At 41.8% G+C, this 19,680-nt stretch overlaps 1 long non-coding RNA gene across 1 annotated transcript in view; it reads right to left on the bottom strand.

Moving 5' to 3' along the window:
• LOC123577785 overlaps window positions 1–18,768 on the bottom strand; it is a 50,701-nt gene extending 31,933 nt beyond the window's left edge. The window contains exon 1 of the long non-coding RNA XR_006702085.1: window positions 18,672–18,768. This is a non-coding gene — a long non-coding RNA (uncharacterized LOC123577785). The remainder of the gene's footprint in view (window positions 1–18,671) is intronic.
• Between the last annotated feature and the right edge of the window lie 912 nt (window positions 18,769–19,680).

Below are 19,680 nucleotides of genomic sequence, written 5' to 3'. Positions count from 1 at the left end.
GACAAGTAAATCATCTTATTTACTGTCACCTTGTAATCTGTCATGTATATGCTCATGTGCCCGACATTTCCCCCTCTACCTGTCTATATTTAACCTTTCTTTTAGTCCCAACACCAATCCTGCCTCCTTCATTCCTACCTTTGCTGCTTACTGAAAATATCTTACTTCACTCAATAGCACTTACTGTCTATAGTACCCCATTTAGCACTGTAGTAGGATACTGTTCTGCATCTTTATCTGTTCCTGTGTGTTATCTAACTTCACAGTTACATGTAGAGTACGCTGTATTCCCCAAACTCCACAAGGCCAGACACCATGCATTATGTATCTTTGCAATCCTCATGACAGGTTAGTAATAATAAACAAAACATTCATTGAGTGTTTACCATGTGCCAGGCTCTGTGCTAAATGTTTTCTAGCATTATCTCATTTAATTCCAACAACAAAACAAGGTGGGTACTATTACTATCCCCATTTCACAGATGAAGAGATTGAGGGTTAGAAAGGTTGTGTAACTGGCCCAAAATCACGTAACTAGTAAGTGGCAGAGCTAGCACTCAAATACAGGATTATGAGACTCAGGAGTCCCTGCTAATAGTACCTTTCACAGAGTAAGTGCTGAGCATGTTTCTGAATTAATTAAGGCTATGCCTCCCACCAAAGCAGTTGGGGTGTGTGGCAGGCAGAACAGTGGCCCCCAGAGATGTCCACGTCTTGATCCTCAGAGCCCATGAATAAGGCTTCCCCTTTCCCAACCTGACTGCACTATTTTAAAAACCGTCTTACCAAGAGGGACATGAAACTCTGAGGGAAAGCCACGTGTTATTGACAGAATTCTCTCAGGAAGATTATTACAATCTAAACATGTATGGTATCCTTTTAAAATATCATTACCTAGTGCTTTTATTCCAAAGCACTTCCCATATATTGTCTCAGACATCTGTGCCAGCCCTTCAGTGTACATAAATGACAGTTACAAGTGCATACCATGGCTTTTGCATTGCATTTTTTGAGTCATTTCCAAGAATTTTATTCGTAAAAGGCCCAAATAGCACTGTAGAAAAATGTATTTTTCCAAATAGCAGGAAAACCAACAGTTTAGTATTTTTTATACTGTTTTGAGCTGGTAGGTGGCTTTAGTATAGACTCACAGACTCAGGCCCCTTTTCTCTGGGCTTTTCTGACCCTATGGCTTCGAATTGTTTTTCTAGGGTCTTTAGCCATGTCTGGGCTGTGGACACATTTGGCAAGGTGGTGGGGATGAGGGTGACACATTGATGGGGTTGGAGCTGGGATCCATATTCCTATTCCCCAATCCCTGTTCAGCTGCCTCTGATGGATTTCCCATAACCACGTGGGCCCTCACCCCCCTCGGTCACTTCCCTTGTAAATCAATACTGGGTCCATTACATCTTAGCTAGGATCAGTGTGATGAGTATGTGCCTATAGCCACCCCCTCCCTGCTATTTTCCAGGTACTTTACATACATACGCATTATCGCTTAACGTGCAGTTTAGCATAATGGTTAGAGCGTAGACTTTTCCTTTCCAATCCCAGCCCTACCACTCATCCGCTGTGCGGTTAACGTCTCTAGGACTCAGTTTTCCCATTTGTGGAACGGCAATTTTAAAAAGTGCTTCTTTATAAGGTTGTTGTGAGGACTGAGTGCTTAGAAGAGTCCTGCAACATAGTCGATACCGCATAAGGGGAGAATTAGCGCGGCACAGGAAAGTATCAACTTGCCCAAGGTCACATAAATTTAATGAGGGGCAGAGGCAGGATTTGGAGCCAGGTCATTTTGTCTGCACCTACTTCCCACCCTGCGGCACTATCTGACTTTTGTCCCCGATTCCTTCAGAACCAGCCGCGCCCACCCTGCCGGGGTCCATCCAAAGATGAAACGGGCAGTCTCTCGTGCCAGACCTCCACTCCGGGAGCTCCCCCGGAACGCTTAGAGAAAACCAGGAATTGAGAAGTGAGCCCTCTCGCCGGCCCCAGGCGTGCGCTCAGGAGACGCCAGCCGACCTGCTCCTCCTCTGCCTCGGCCGGCCGGGCAGCCGGACGCGGTGGAAGCGCGCGAGGCTCCGTCTGCGAGCGCACCCGGAAGCCCGCGGTCGGAGCCTCGCCGGCGATGCGGGCGCACAGCGCGCACCGTGGGCTGCCTGCTGGGAATCCCTCCCCAGCTGGGGAGAAAGGCAGTTGTTTTCCCCCTGGCGGAACGCTCCACTTGAAACCGTTCCACCAGGGCTGTTCTCGCCTCCGACTCGGGGAAGAACTGTAATTAACACAGCAACAAACGCCCACGACGCTAACTGGCAAAGGGAGTGTAACACGAGCCGCTTCTCCAACCGAACTGGGCCAATTGCTTTCCCTTCTTGCCTCCCCATTTGGTCTGTTTTGGTTCCGCAGTCATCCAACTGTGGCGTTTCTTAAAACATGTCAGTGGCTGGTGTTTGTGTTTGGGGTTGAACAGTTTCACACACGTCGCTGGAGACGGTGCTCGGCCAGCTGCTGTGCTGGGTCTTCGCTTTCTGCGGCTCCGGGAGTGTCAGGTAGAAAAATGAAGAAGTGACTGGGGAAGGCGGGGGGCGGGTGGAGGTGAGGAAGGACGCCGGCCTCCTCCGGTTGCCTGCAGTTGGATCGGTAGCCACTTCTGGACGAGGACGGGTAAAACCGGTCTGCCGGGTTTCCAGGAGGAGCAGTTGGAGATGTCCCACGTGAGTCGCGTCGTCTGCCCGCGCGGCGGCGCTCACCGGGCGGCTGCGCTCCGACTCCGACTCGGAGAGTAGGGAGAGGCAAGCCTTTCAGGTCCTTGCAAACAGCTGTCATAGGCCAGCCAGGCGCGACTACAGGCGGGCGAACTTGGGGTGCTGACCCGGCGGGGCGGGGGTGGCCTGGAGAGCGGCCATGGCTAGGGGAAGCGCTCTAGCTTCTTTATCTAGGGTTGTAAGAGTCTGGTCCCTAATGCGGCCATTACACATAACCTTGCATCAGCCAAGTCTGATCCACACAGAAGCCCCGGCATCACGTGGGAGCTTGTTACCAGCACAATTTCAGGCCCTGCCCCAGGCCTATTGATTCACAATCTACTCTTTAACAAGATCCCTAGGTGATTGCTACGCACACGAAAGTTTGTGTAATGTGTATACTTTCCTCCAACGTCTTTTCATCTGCGTTCTGTACTGTCAACACGTTGCCTTCAAAATGTGCGGGAAAGGCACGGCTTTTGGAGAAATGTAACCCTACCCTCTGCTAAATGTCTGCACCTGTTTGATGCTTAGCAGCAATCTATCCACTAATTACCGCTAAGGAGTAATGAGTGGAGGGAGGGCAGAGCCTGCTCTACAGTCCAGCCCTGTTAAAGCTCAGAGATTCGGTGGGGAGCCAAAACCCAAAAAAGAAGAACGAAGTAATTACATGAGATAATAATTCAAGGGGTCACACAAGGCAGAGTGACTCTCATATGAGCAGCTTAAACAGTATGTGCTACCTATTTAGTAAATTCCCTGTGCTAAATAGCTACCACCAATTTTGTGCATGTACGTTCTCTCTATATACAGATTCATATACAAACACGTGTGTGTGTGCGTGTATTAGAGAGAGAGAGTATGTATTCTAACGTGGTGCCTCACACATAGCAGGTGATCAATATTTATTGCATCAATAGACGGATCCTGTTACAACATATTCTCTTCGGAAGAGAAGAATTTTGTGTTTTAAACCAAACCAACGTGGATCTGTTCCAAAATAAAATATATTACCAATAACCAACAGTCCATTTAATATGTCTTTTATTTATTTATTTTTAAGTTTATTTATTTTGAGAGAGAGAGAGAGGCAGAGTCAGAGAGAGAGAATCCCAAGGAGGATCCACACTCAGTGCAGAGCCATATGTGGGGCTTGAACTCACGAACGGTGACATCATGCATGACCTGAGTCAAAATCAAGAGTCAGGCACTTAACGGACTTAGTCACCCAGGCACCCCTAATATGTCTTTTAAAACATTAATTATACATGATACAGAGATATGTGGCTCCTATTTGGTAGGAGCCCAGAAGGACCCAACATAGCTTCTTCAAGAATCCTACAAAGTCTTTTATGTCAGAATAACCCAACATGCCTCTCCATATCCATTCAAGCCTCCCAGACCACAGTACCCTCATAGATCAGAGACCAACTTTTTTCAGAGCCATTTCAGTCTTATGAGTTATTGATCTGTAAGCCAAACGTTTTCAAACTGAGACCTCGCTGAATGGCCCGTAATAGCTCCAGTTTATTTTGTCTGATACTCAAAGTTGCCTAACCAGGCACTTAATCATGTGCGTTGTGCCTAGTGAGCACTGGTGAGAAGCAGGGGTGGGACACCCTTCATTTCTTGGTGGTTAGAAGCATCTTTACAACTTTTAAAATTCATTTTTTTTTTCCCCTCTGCAATGTTCTGTTGGCATTAGGCCACCAGGAGATGAGGGATGCTCCTTGGTACTCGCTAGGCACAACTCACATGACTGGGTGCCTAATTAGGGAATTTTGAGTACTTGACGGAATAAATGGGAGCTCTCACAGACCGTTCAGTGGGATCTCAGAGTATAGGTAAAGAAGGGCAAGGGTGCTTCTGTCTAGTACAGTTAGGGCAGCGATTGGGAAAAAAAAATCTTTAAAATTTGCACCCCAACCAGATTAAGGTTTTCAATTTTACCAGTTACACTTTGATTCATGATGAGAGTTCAACAGAGCCCGTCTGGATATACTATCGAATACTGCTGAGTAAAGATGAATTGTCAAATGCTAATGAATGAACGAACATTCATTATGAAGCAGTTGACATCTACAGCGTCTCCATTCTGAAAGCTTTCTCTGCCTCCACCATTACATTAAAACAAAACCAAAAATTCTTTGCAAAACTTTCAGGAGAGCTGAGCAACAAATACCTGAACTGAACAAGAGTAGTCCATTTTTTGTGGCAAGCTACATGGGTACCTGTTCAGTACCAGTACAATTTACTTTAAAATATTGGGAATCTTGGGGTGCCTGCGTGGCTCATTTGGTTGAGCATCGAATCTTGGTTTCGACTCAGGTCATGATATTCTCGTTTCGTGAGTTCAAGCCCCGTGTCGGGCTCTGCCCTGGCAGCATGAAGTCTGCTTGGGATTCTCTTCCTCTCTCTGTCCCTCCCCTTCTCATGCTGTCTCTGTTTCTCTCAAAATAAATAAACTTAAAATAATAATAATAATAATAAAATAAAATATTGGGAATCTTGATACTGAAAGAATTCAAAATGTGTTTCAAATGAGAACTCTGAAAACTGAGATTTGAAGAGATTGCCACAGGGAATATTGTTGATAAACTTTACAAATAGCATTATTGGTTTGCAAAAGTCACCAACATACTGTCATGGTTCTGGTGGAGCTAGGCACTGTATTCAGGAAGAAAGAAAAGTAAAAAAAAAAAAAAAAAAAAAAAGCTTTCACCATCAGCAATGTTGAGAAGCATAAAATCAGTAATTAGATTTAGAGAAAAGCCAGTGGGTGTTAAAACCATAGTAATGCAATCAACTAATCCGGAGCTGGTTAGAATTCTGGCATTGCATGGGCACCAGTTGCTATCTTTTGCTGACACAAACCAAAGGAATGAAAAAACAAACAGAAATGACTATTGATAATAATAAAGAAGTCCACTGTTCCTCCTTACTGACTCTTATGATAATTATTTTTCAAATATGCCATCAAGAGGATTTGCAATGCCATATTAACAGGAAATATTCTGTAGAAAATCTGTATACAAATTATGTGTGAGATGTTCATTTAAAGACCATGAGATTAATAACGGAGGGGTTTTTTTGTTTTGTTTTGTTTTTTTAATCCCAAGCAGAATTTAGCCTTTGTAAACAGGAAAAGTAAAAAGATATCTTTAAAATTAAAAACATCTTTGGGGCGTCTGGGTGGCTCAGTCAGTTAAGTGTCCGGCTCTTGATTTCAGCTCAGGTCATGATCTCATGGTTGGTGGGTTCGAGCCCCACATTGGGCTCTGCAGTGATGGCACTTTGGAGCCTGTTTGGGATTCTCTCCTTCTCTCTCTGCCCCTCCCCTGCTCATGTCCTCTCTCTCTCTCTCTCTCTCTCTCAAAATAAATAAACATGAAAAAATTTAAATTAGGGGCACCTAGGTGGCTCAGTCGGTTAGGTGTCTGACTCTTGGTCTCTGCTGGGGTCATGATCTTGCGGTTCGTGGGTTCAAGCCCCCACGTTGCACTCTGTGCTGACCGTGAGGAGCCTGCTTGGGATTCTCTGTCTGTCTGTCTGTCTCTCTCTGCCCCTCTCCTGTTCACTCGCTCTCTCAAATAAACTTTAAAAATTTTAAATTAAAAACATCTAAATATTTCTTCCAGGGGTAAATATAAGGAATCAAATGCACATATTTACAGACTACAGTCCTATTAGATTATTGGACATTTGTCATTCCTCTTGGCCACCCAGTGTCTGAACTTCTTCCCAGTGTCTGAAGGACACCCCTCCCCAGGCTCATCTGCACTCCTCAGAGAGAGCCCCTTTTCCACTATAGAAGTTGGAAATGCCAGGCCCTGGATTTCTCAGGCTTCCTATGGCTCCATTCATTCCCCTCAGAGTTTAATTAAAAGACGAAGGGCTGCCCACATTTACCGTGGAGATGGGTGTTAGTGGTGGCAATGGCAGCATCTGATTTTCAGAGGCAGCAATGACAGTTATGGTGGCAGAAGCTGGTGGTACCAGTGTCAGGAATATAAACAGTACGAGCCATAGGATTTGTTTTCTAGAGGAAGCACTTCTCCAACATGATTTGGCCATCGTTCATGGCCTGTAGCTTCCCCACAGAGTCTGTGAGCTGCCCGATATCCTTTTCACCAGCTTCTGAAATCACGTGGGTTCTTTGACACAATTATCATTCACAATATATTGGAACACTGCAAAATGGCTTGGAGCAATTGTATCCATTAGAAAGAAGGGAAAATGAAATTTCATCAAATACCCTTCGGGATGAGGATAGTCTAAAGGCAGTCCCTTTTGCCACCAAGAGAATTAAGAGAATAAAACAGGAGAATAAGCCTGTATGCCTACAAATTTAAGTATGGAAAAGAGAAGGGACAACCTTTTATTCTCATGTAAATCCTAATTCTCAGTAAGTTTTTTAAATAAAGAACAATTTTTTTCAAAATCTTCTTAATTTTTTCTTGTAATTGGTAAAAAAAAAAAATGTTCAGAGAGATAGAGGGTTAGAGTATTAAAAATCCATCACTAAGTACAATATTTCAAGCAGAACATGAAAGAGAGGCTTGGATGAGAACATCTAGGAAGCTGTAAGTGACAGCCCAAAATAAGCAAAGGTCAGTCTAGTTGAATGACCTTGGACAAGACACTTTACAATGTGAAATGCATTTGATCTCTCGAAGAAAAATTATCAAAACTCCGTCTGGAGACAGTTAAAAACCAGCCAGACGTGACACTTACCACCTAACAAATTGTGGCACAAAATAATAGTTAACACAAAAATAGCAACAGGAGAAACACCTTTCATTAGGGGATCAAGGTTCAAGCAAACATTCCCTAATTAATCCTTTCAACTGCATCAGGAAGTCTGTATTTAGCATTTTCATAGATAGCACTCAATGTTTTCAAAGTGTTTTACCAACAGTAATTAGTTGTTCTCATCAACCTTTTGAAGTAGGTCAATATCATCATCTCCATTTTAAAGAAAAACAAGGCACTGAATAAATATGTGCAGAGCTAGAGACCACTAGCATAATCCTTATGTTGATCAGTTCCCATTTTTCTATCCCTCCTTTAACATAATGTAAAGACCTTTTAAAAAATTGCTTCATTTTAAAGCCCTTCAAAAACCCAGTAAAGTAGGCAGAATTGCCTCCATTCTGCAGATGAAAAAACTGAGGTTCAAACACCTATATACACACTCCTCACACCAGAGAGCTGGTTGCCTATTTATGTCTACACAGAAGTCCTAACTCAACGATGGTCCCAGAGTCCAAGAGGACTGAAGTTGCCCAGACAACCTTCAACTTCTAGGACAATTCCCATTCAAAGAGAAAGTTCCCAAGCATCAGTGTAATACAGGATAATGGGTTTTACCAGATTTCTTCTTACCATGAACAATTTTGAGCTTATTTTATTAATAGCAAATCTATGGAACACCAATCCCCTCAGACAACTACACGCACCATTTTGAACAGAAAAAAATGACACTTGTTATATATGAAAAACAAAACTACTAGATTCTCTAACGGCTTTTGGAAAAGCAGTCTTGTTGAGAATAATATGAACTGATTGTCTGGTTGGTTTTTTGGTTTTTTTTTTAAGTTTATTTATTTTTGAGAGAGAGGGAGAGAGAGAGAGGTAGGGCCAGAGAGAGAAAAAGAGAGAATCCCAAGGAGGCTGCTTACTGTCAGAGAGGAGCCTGACGCAGGACTCAAACTCACAAACCGTGAGATCATAACCTGAGACGAAATCAAGAGCCGGGCACTCAACAGACTAAGCCACCCAGGTGTCCCTGAACTGATTGTCTTTAAGAAGATTAATCCAAAACTGGGCAATCAGATTTAAGAAACTAGTTTTGACCAAAACAGAATCAACTTAAAACCTATTTACAAAGGTTTTCATCATGTATGGTATTTCTTCACAGAAAACACAAAAATTAACCATACCAGTATGCCTTTTTTTCATTCTCTGTAATTATCCTGGGCTTAACATTTTCCTTTTATGAGAAGAAATGTCAGCTGTGTATTTTATTTGTAATTTAGTTGGACCGTTTGCTAAATGTTAGCAATTATAGCAAAATATGAACAATAAAAAAGAAAAAGTTGTCACATCAGAATCTGACCTCCTTTTTTTCCCCACAGCATGAATTTTGACTATATCAAAGCAAAATAAATTGGAATTAGTAACATGCTATTTTCCATTCATCTAACTGACAATTAAGCTAAGTGAAGCAAATTTGGCCTTGAAGTATATAGAATTATTCCACATTAAACAAAAAAGAGCTAGAGCCAGTCAGTGTATCTTCGGTCACTACCCAGCAAATGATGTTTTGTTATTTTGGAAAAGCTACTTTAGGAAACTTAAGTTTTAATATACACTATTTTTTAAACCTGTCCTTTCATTATAAGCACATTATAGTAATTCTAGTTAAATGCTTATTTTCTTTAGCTCCATCTTACTGAATGCTTCATCTAAGGAAAGCACCAGTTGGAGAAGCCAAACCTGAGCCATGACAGAATTCTACAAATAGAAAATGACTTAGAAGTTTTCATTGGAGAAGTTCCAAAAGAAAGGACATGCCAAAACCCAACAAATCAACACTAGGAATTTCCCTTTAATACCTTCCATGAGTTCTTGTTATTTAGCTTCACTTAGGAGTTGAAACCAAAGGCCTTCCGTGATGCCCTGTTTATTGATTTCTTCTCCTAATTCAAGTACTCCAACTTGGAGCGGAGGTATAACTGGAAATTCCTCCCTTTGAGGGAGTTCTGAGAGCAATGCCACTCTGTCCTCATCAGAGTACCTTCTGTGGATAGGTCAGTATATTGAGCACCATTTGGGAACACTGGGAAAGAGCTTGGGAAGGGGCACACACCCCAGGAATGGTGAACAGTGGAAAGCAACAAGAGTGAGGGGCCGTGACAGAGCCAAAGGTAGCTGGATCTGTCCCTTTCCACTGTATGCGTAGCCAGTTAATCATACCCTTAACCTTGCTTTTCTTCTCATTAAAGTGTCTACACTCCATAGACCATCTTTATATGGCAGTCTCCTTGTGTCCCTGTGTCTTCACCTTACAAGGACACCAGTCATACTGGGTTAAGGGCCCACCCAACTCCAATATGACCTCATCTTAACTAATTACATCTGCAACGACCCTGTCTCCAAATAAGTTCACATTCTGAGCTACATCTGTCTTTTGGGAGGACACATTAAACTCATAATACCTCTTAAGGGAATGAGAGTGCAGAATAGGGTGGGGAACACGTTTGGCCAAGATATAGGTTCAGTTCGATTCCAGCCTCAGCCTGATCCCTCAAGGATTTCTGCAGGCTGAATGGCATCATGAAGTTGTCCCCTATTGAAGAAAGGGACTAACAGCCTTTTGTTTTTCCTGAATCATTCAGCCATTAGCTGCAGATAACCCCTGAAAGGAAGATGTATCATCCTGGGCATTTCTGCTCTGGGTTTCCGTTCACTCTAAAGCAGTAATTGACCAACTTTAATGTGCATGAGAAACACAGGTGGTTGGACCCCAATCCCAAGTTTCTTAATAGCCCAGGGGTGGGACCTCAGAATTTGCATTTTTAGCAAATGATCAGATGATGCTGATGCTGCTGGCCCAGGGACCACACTTTGAGACCCACTGATGTAGGGCAGTTCTCAAAAAGAAACAGCTTTTTTTTTTTTTTAATTTCAGTATAATGTACAGTGTTATATTAGTTTCAGTTGTATAATATAGTGATTCAGCAATTCTATACATTACTCAGTGCTCATCAAAACAAGTGTATGCTATTTTTAAAGATTTTTTTTTAAGTAATCTCTACACACAACATGAGCTCAAACTCACAACCCCGACATGAAGAGTTACATGCTCCACCAACTGAGCCAGCCAGGTGCCCAAGACAAGTATACTCTTAATTCCCTTCACTTATTTCACCCATCCCCCCTCCCCTCTGGTAACCATCAGTTTGTTAAGAGTGTGGGTTTTTTTTAAAAAGTTTGTTTGTTTTTCTATTTTTTCTTTGTTTGCTATGTTTCTTAAATTCCACATATGAGTGAAATCATACGGTATTTGCCTTTCTCTGACTTATTGCACTTAGCATTATACCCTCTAAGTCCATTCATGTTGTTGCAAATAGCAAGATTTCATTCTTTTTATGGCTGAGTAATATTCTACTTTATATGTGTATACCACATCTTCTTCATTCATTCATCTATTGATGGACACTTGGGCTGCTTCCATAATTTGGCTATTGTAAATAATGCTGCAATAAACGTAGGATGCATATATCTTTTTGAATTAGTATTTTTGTATTCTTTGGATAAATATCCAGTAGTGGAATTACTTGGTCACATGGTAATTCTATTTCTAATTTTTTGAGGAACCTCCATACTGCTTCCACAGTGGCTGTGCCAGTTTACATTCCCACCAACGGTGCATGAGGGTCCCTTTTTCTCCACATCCTCACCAACACTTGTTGTTTCTTGTGTTTTTTATTTTAGTCATTCTGACAGGAGTGAGGTGTTGTCTTATTGTGGTTTGGGTTTGCATTTCCCTGGTGATGAGTGATGTTGAGCAACTTTTCATGTGTCTGTCACCCATCTGTATGTCTTCTTTGGAGAAATGTCCGTTTGTGTCTTCTTCCCATTTTTTTTTCTTTTTTTTTTTTCAACGTTTATTTGTTATTTTTTTTTGCGACAGAGAGAGACAGAGCATGAACGGGGGAGGGGCAGAGAGAGAGGGAGACACAGAATCGGAAACAGGCTCCAGGCTCTGAGCCATCAGCCCAGAGCCCGACGCGGGGCTCGAACTCCCGGACCGCGAGATCGTGACCTGGCTGAAGTCGGATGCTTAACCGACTGTGCCACCCAGGCGCCCCGTCTTCTTCCCATTTTTAATTGGATACTTTGGGTTTTTTTGTTTGTTTGTTTTGAGTTATATAAGTTCTTTATGTATTTTGTATACTAACCCTTTATCAGATAAGTCATATATCTTCTCCCATTCAGTAGGTTGCCAATTTGGGTTGTTGATTGTTTCCTTTGCTGTGCAGATGCTTTGTATTTTGGTGTAGTCCCGATAGGTTCTTTTTGCTTTTGTTTCCCTTGCCTTAGGAGACATGTCTAGAAAGATGTTGTGACAGAGAAGGAAGCAGCTCTGAGTGGTCAGTAGCCCCCACTTAGAGTAGCCAGCAAATGGGATGAGGGCACCGAGAGGAAGGGGAATCTGGGCAGGGCAGCAACAGTATAAGAACTGCACCATCCTTCTTCACAAGCCTAAAGTATATGGAGAAAGGAAAATAAACCCAAAAGGGATGCAGGAGAATCGGTGTCCTTAGGCGACAGAGTTTTGCTGTAGCAAAGAAAAGGAGAAACATCTCAGAAAGACAGACGATACCACCATAGACTGCCAAGTTGTCTAGATAACAAGCCAGAAAAAGAATTCCTCTATTTTTTAAACAATCAGTGAGACAAGTGGGGTGCACAGTAATGATGCAGGTGATCTTAAAGCTACAGAATCATTCGTTCTTGGATCTCCCCTGCGTGCTCTGTGACCGAATTGGCTGCCACCACCAATTCACCCTTTTTTGCAATCTCTCTGAATCATTGGGTGGCCATCAACTATGCAGCAACACCACTCAGTCATTAAGGACACCTGAAGAATCCCATCAAGTGTGCTACAGTCTGGTTATTTAACCGGTAGAGTCAAAGCTTTATGGCAGCTTTGAGCCGTGGCTGAAGCATACATATGGCTCTTCTAGTAAGAGAGTTACCAAAGATTGTATAAAATTGCATCAATTTTACTGAACCCAAGAAAATGTTCTGTGGTTAGGAAGGGAAAAGAAATTATTTCAAATGCATCGTATGAAACACAAATTAAAATAGACATTTTTTTAATGGACTAAAAATAAGTAAAGGGAGCACAGAATGTATCAGCTTTGATATCCACAGAGGTTGCTGGAAAAAGGATTTGGGAATAAAGTGTATATTAATTTAGCAGCATCAGACCGAATTATGAAAATAGAGGCTTGGAAAATAGCAGAATGTCTTCAAGTTAATAGCAAAGAAAGGAAAAGTTTTCTAAGGATATCTTTTTATTTCAAGCTGAATGGAAAGTAGTTGGGAAAGTCTGCATGAAACAAGAGAGGAGCTTCCTTGTGGAGTAGCATATTCATAAAGGATCCACAGTTTCTGAAATCGAGAGCAACTTTATTAGGCACCTCCCCAAAGAAATTTTATGGGACAAAAAGTTGGGATATTCAAGTGTCTTTGATTTTGTATTGGAAGGTTATTTAAATATACATATAAATATATGAAAAATCCATTTTATTTTATTATTTTTATTTTAGTTTGAGAGAGAGGAGGGGCAGAGGAAGAGAGAGAGAGAGAGAGAGAGAGAGAGAGAGAATCCTAAGGAGGCTACACTCCCAGCCCAGAGCCTGATGCAGGGCTCAGTCCCAAGACCCTGGGATCTTGACCTGAGCCCAAATCAAGAGATAGACACTCAACTGACTGAGCCACCAGGCGCCCCCGAAAAATTCATTTTAGTGAAATTATTAGCCTCTGTACACCTCAGCTTGTGGCTTTAAATGAGTTAATATAAGCAATTAGAAAAGCATCTTGCATGTGCTGAGTTACCAGTTAGCTATTATTATTTATCTTAAACAAATCACACTTGGGGGGGGAAAAAAGGACAATTTAAATCACATGAGCAATTTTGTCCATTGTTCCATTCGAAGAGCATGTGCCTTGACTGAGAGTGAGGTGGGAGATACAAATCTGCCATCTTGGTTGCCAGGTACTTTTGTGAGGAGTCTAATATTTAAAGATAGATATTCTTGGGGCGCCTGGGTGGCTCAGTCGGTTGAGCATCCGACTTCAGCTCGGGTCATGATCTCACAGTCTGTGAGTTCGAGCCCCGCGTCAGGCTCTGGGCTGACAGCTCAGAGCCTGGGGCCTGTTTCAGATTCTGTGTCTCCCTCTCTCTCTGACCCTCCCCCATTCATGCTCTGTCTCTCTCTGTCTCAAAAATAAATAAAACGTTAAAAAATTTAAAAAAAAAAAAAAGATAAATATTCTTGCCAGAACATAGCCCCTAAACACAAGCCAACTCCTTCATCTGCCATCTCATGTGAAGAAACAACACTCCATTCCAGCGCTTGCTGGGGACAAAACTTGCTATATTGTTCTCCAATGTGGTGTGTTCTTAAGTGATTTTCAGGGGTCAATGATTTATCTGTATATGACTTTTGCCTTAAATTCTGGTATCTAAGATGTCACTCCACTATATGTCCTTTGCTGCTGGAACAAATTGCCACAAAGTTAGTGGCTTAAAACAACAGAAATTTATTCTCTCACAGTTCTTGGAGCCAGAAGTCCAAAACCAGTCTCCCTGGCCAAGATGTCAGCAGGCCCACACTCCCCCCCCCCACAGTGGCTCTAAGGGAGAATCCAGTACTTTCCTCCCAGTTTCTGGCAGTTGCCCACATTCCTTGGCTCGTAACTGCATCAGTACAATCTCTGCTTCCGTGGCCACATGGCCTTCTCCTCTTCTGTTGTATCAAATCTCCCCCACCTCCCTTTTATAAGAATATTTGCAGTTGCATTTAAGCCCTCCCCCTTGATGATCCAGGTTATTCTCTCCCATCTCAAGACCTTTAAGTTAATTCCATCTGCAAATCTCTTTTGCCATATAAAGTAACACTCAAGGATTTCCGGAATTAGAATATGAACATACTTGGGGACCATCACTCAACCTACCAAAATACTCATTCCCACTAAAACTTTCTGTGTCTCTGCGTGTGTCTGTGAGAGACAGACAGAGACAGAGAGGGAAAGAATGAGTGAAATGAGAGAGAGATATCATGAGTGAAACCAAAATGTGGTTTGATTTGATTGGACTACCACAGGGCCAACCCAGCTACGTTCACAGGTACAAACTGATCTCCAGAGAAATTGGTTGCTGCTCAACAGGCTTTATAATCTGCTTTGAACACACCAGGTGGATCTTCAATTACAATATTTCCCAAGCTTTAGCTTAACAAAGTAAGTTCTAGCTCCCCATCCTCTCCATGTGTTGTTTTCAGTAAATACACATTTGGTCTTATGTGAATAAAGAAGATTTCTCAAGCCCTGTTTCAGGATCCATATATCCTATCCCATTTGTCTGATTCCACCACCCTCACACCGCCCTTGCTGGTTTTTCAAATGCTTTCAAGAACAATCAGTTTTGCTGACACATAAAATCCAATTTTCTAAATTCTCTAATGAGATTTAACCCAGCCAGTAGAAGCCAGAAACTGCCTTTCATCAGAAGGCAAGGATTGCATGCCTTTATGCATATTGTCAAATTTTTTTGAAAAAGAAAATGGAAAGATGGAAAAGTGACTCTCATGCGTACAATAATCAACCCATTTTTTTTTTTTTACTCTTCTCTAAATTAAAAGGAACTGACGTTTAAGAATTGGTGCTAAATAAATAAAATAATAATAATAATAATAGCACTATTGGAGAATTATATCCAGAATTTATGCATGGAAAAGACCAGAAGACGCTAACGTTTCCCTATTAATAAAGGCAATTATACCAGTTGAAGAAAGTTCAAGAGAATACAGGTTATGTGCCCCAATTTCTTTTACTGGGATGAACAATAATGTGAGAGACTGCAGATCTTGTGAAACTTCTGATTAGTATTCATTTAAATTCAGAATTTGTTGTTTTGGAAGCAGCTAGATCAAGGTCAAGATTGCATGAAGAAACTGAGTGGAAGAAAAGAAATGGTTGAATCCGGGTAGCTCCAGTTATTCCTAAGGAACCCACCACAATGACCATAATAGTCAATATAAACAGAAAACAAAGCTTCAAAAATATAAATTAATCATGAATTTATCTAAACTGCTTATACACTTGGGAATTTAACTATACTCCCTCCACCAACAGCCCTAACCTCCCTACCTTGAGATATATTAATATTAAACACCTCTCACCCAGAAAGGCTCACTCCTTTTTTTGTCTCCGTTGGCCAAAACCTACTTATAATTCTAACCCTGCTTCTTGTTTAAAATCTTCCTAAGGGGCGCCTGGGTGGCGCAGTCGGTTAAGCGTCCGACTTCAGCCAGGTCACGATCTCGCGGTCCGGGAGTTCGAGCCCCGCGTCGGGCTCTGGGCTGATGGCTCAGAGCCTGGAGCCTGTTTCCGATTCTGTGTCTCCCTCTCTCTCTGCCCCTCCCCCGTTCATGCTCTGTCTCTCTCTCTGTCCCAAAAATAAATAAAACGTTGAAAAAAAAAATTAAAAAAAAAAAAATCTTCCTAAGTCATCCAGCTTATTTTGACTCATACATACACGCGCACACACACACACACACACCATTGTACTTGATAGAATTCTATCAGTTGTTTTTGTATGTGGCACACACTCCTTTGTATTATTTAATTACAAGGATCACTAAATAGGCGATGAAAAAAAGGAAATAACTTTTTGCCACCATCTCAGAGTTGAGATCCCATTCCTACGCCAGTTGCTTGAGAGCAGCTTTTTTCGGAAACTGCTGTAAGGAGGGCTTTGATAGAGTAAGTTCTCGATCCCTGGCTGAAACTTGAATCTATTGAAACCTTGACAGGACGTATGGGAGCTGGAAAACTGCTATTTCAAAGCATCTAGCAGTTTGGTGTTATGCAAGAAGCAAAGAGTTGCACACACTTTTCTTTGTTCTGGAAAAAAAACTACCTCTATGGTATATTTATGAATGTAAAGACCAGTCTGGAAAAAAAAAAAAAAAAAAAGATGTTTGAGACTGGCTCCAAGCCGTTAGGGGCTAAAGCTACAGTGGATGATGATATCTGTGTGGTCAGCAGTTACAGTTCAGTAGAATGATGTTCCATTGAGAGAATGTTTCCTTTCCAAGTGTGCATTTGAAACAGATCTGTTCCTGGAAAACTGTGGTTCCCTGTCATGGGAGTGCTAGTGTGCGTCCGGAAGATGCTGTCAAGGGCTCAGAAACTGAGTGTTAGAAGCGAAAGCAGCTCTTTGCATGAGAGAAGTTCTGAGACTTGATCTGGATCAAGCTGCTTTGAAGCCTAGGTCTCTTTACTATCATTAGCACTGATCTAGTCCTCCAAAGAAAGATGGCTTTGGGGAGACAGTATCCCTGGAAAATGCTGCTGGGTAACTACACAACAGAAACCCACACCGCCCCCCCCCATTCTTCTCTGCCAACAGAACCTTGATCTAATTTGGGGTATCCATGAGTGGAGCCCAAGGAAATGAATCCTAATTGACTATGCCAGTTATATTTATCCTGTTCCCCTTCATCAGGTGATTGCCTTCTCAGACTGCCTTGAAGGTAGGGCATTTCCTGAGACCTAGTTCTGACCAATGAGATGAACAGGAAATCTGGGTGTGTGTGGTTGGAGATGGGGGGATGACATCTGCTGCTTCTGGAAAAGGTTTTCTGGTTTGAATAAAAGAAAAGAAAGCTCCTGCTGGACACCGTGACATCTAAAATTGTGAAGGTCCCCTTGTAGCCACTAGGTGACTTGTACAAGGACAGAACCAACATGCTGAGGATGGCACAGAGAGATGCAAAGAGCCTGAGCTACAAACATCCGTTGAGCCAGTTTCAAACCTAGACCTGCTTTCCTCCAGGCTTTCTGTTATGTGAGAAAATTAAATGTCTGTATTACTAAAGATATGATGGATTAAGATAAAGGAGAGTATTCTGTTACTTGCAGCCAAAAGTATCTTAAATAATAGAACACTTCAGTTTTGTCACTGAAAATATCAGCAGCAGAGGCCATGCTGGGACAATTTGGCTAGCAGACCAAAGTGAAAGAATTTGAGTGAATTTTTCCTGAACAAATATGAGACAGTTTTCTAGGGACTCTCAGAGCATGGCCAAGTTCTTATGCAGATAGTTGGGGCTCAAAGTCATCATCACAGTCTGGACCTAATAGAAATATGATTTTAATTGGACTCCCATCCTGGTGAGTTACAGAGGGCGGACACACACATCCTTATCTTCCACCATGATTAGCTGATCAGACCCAAGTTATACTGTGCTGCTCACGGTACAAACCTACAATGAGATATGGAGCTGGCACCAGACTGTAATCCAACTTATTGCTTCCTCCATCGAGAAGTCTTGCCACCAAAAAAATAAAGTAAGGAAACTGAACTAAACAGTTTATTCAAATGAGGTAGTTCCTTTACATTTGGTGACAGGCTCCTTATCTCCTTATCTCTTGCTAATTGGTAACAGTTTGCAGCCCCATAGCTGGTTCACACACTACACAGGCTAATGAGCTAGAGGTCAGACACCTGGGTAGCCCACATATGACAATTGACAAGGAATTTGACAAGGAAATTGACAAGGAATCCCATGATGCTACTCTGAAACCTACTCCAATGATCACAGTGGACAACTTCTCTACATCTAAGTGCATTGCCTACCAAATTATAGTTCCTTTGAAATCCTCTTGGATACTCAATAAATGCATTTGTAGGCATCATTGCCCACTTTAAGTAAAAAGTCAGTATCTCTCTGTTTAATTATCTCATTTGAAATTTGCTCACAAATGAGAAGGTGGCAACTGTGTAGCTAAGCAGATGGTTGGAAGTAAATAAATTCATGTTCCCTGTGATTTCCAATTAGATCTTTCACCTATATAGCACAATTCTCTTTTCCATATATATATCTATATACACTAAATTCTGGAATATATACAGTATTTATTTAGTATATATAAATATTTAGTGTATATAGATATATACATACTAAATATATGGAATTATACACACACACACACACACACACACATACATATACACACCAAATATCTATGGTATCATTTAGGAATTGCATTCAGCTATGGGAGATAGAAACTTGAAGGGGAAAAAGTGGCTAAATAAATTAAATGTTTTGTTTTTCTCACCTACAAGAACCTGGAGTTAGGTGGCACTAGGTTGGTACAATGGCCTTATGATGCCATCAGGTCTCTTGTCTTTCCACTTGGCCGTCCTTGGCTGTTGCTTCATGGTCCCAGGTTGGCTACTACACTGTCAGATTTATATTTCCATTCCAGGCAGGAAGAAAGGAAAGGGCAAAGAGCAAAAGACACATGGGAGCTAATTCTGACCTATTCTAGAAAGTTCTAGCAAATGGTCAACCAAGGAATTTCTGCTTGTATGTCTCCTTGGCTAGAATGCTGAGTCATGGCCACCCATGTTTGCAAAAAAACTGAAAAACAAAACAAAAAAAGGTTTTTGTTTACCTTTTATATTAGTTTGCTAGGGGTGCCATAACAAAGCACCCACAGAGTAGTTATTATTTTCTCATAATTCTGGAGACTAGATATCCAAGAACAACCTGTCAGTAGGATTGGTTTCTTGTGAGGTTTCTCTCCTTGGTTTGTAGATGGCTGCCTTCTCTGTGTTTTCACATTGTCTTTTCTCTGTGTGTAATCTGTATCTTTTTATTTATGTATTTGTGTACTTATTAAATTTTTTTAAATGTTTATTTTTGAGAGAGAGAGAGACAGAGCACAAGCGGGGGAGGGCAGAGAGAGAGGGATACACAGAATCCCAAGCAGGCTCCAGGCTCTGAGCTGTCACCACAGAGCCCAACGTGGGGCTCAAACCCACAAACCATGAGATCATGATATGAGCCAAAGTTGGACACTTAACCAACTGAGCCACCCTCACACCCATGTGTTATCTATATTTAAGTTTAGGGGCACCTGGGTGGCTCAGTCCATTGAGCATCTGACTTTTGGTTTGGGCTCAGGTCATGATGTCATGGTTCATGAGTTCAAGCCCACATCAGGTTCTGTGCTGCCAATGCAGAGCCTGTTTGGGATTCTCTCTCTCTCCATATATGTCTGTGCTTCACTCTCTCTTTCTCTCTCAAAATAAATAAACTTAAAAAAGAAAATGTATAATTCC

The sequence above is a fragment of the Leopardus geoffroyi genome, chromosome A1 (genome assembly GCF_018350155.1).
Source record: "Leopardus geoffroyi isolate Oge1 chromosome A1, O.geoffroyi_Oge1_pat1.0, whole genome shotgun sequence".
NCBI lineage: Eukaryota > Metazoa > Chordata > Mammalia > Carnivora > Felidae > Leopardus > Leopardus geoffroyi.
The sequence above is the reverse complement of the archived record's forward strand: the minus strand, read 5'-3'. Positions and strand labels throughout refer to the sequence as shown.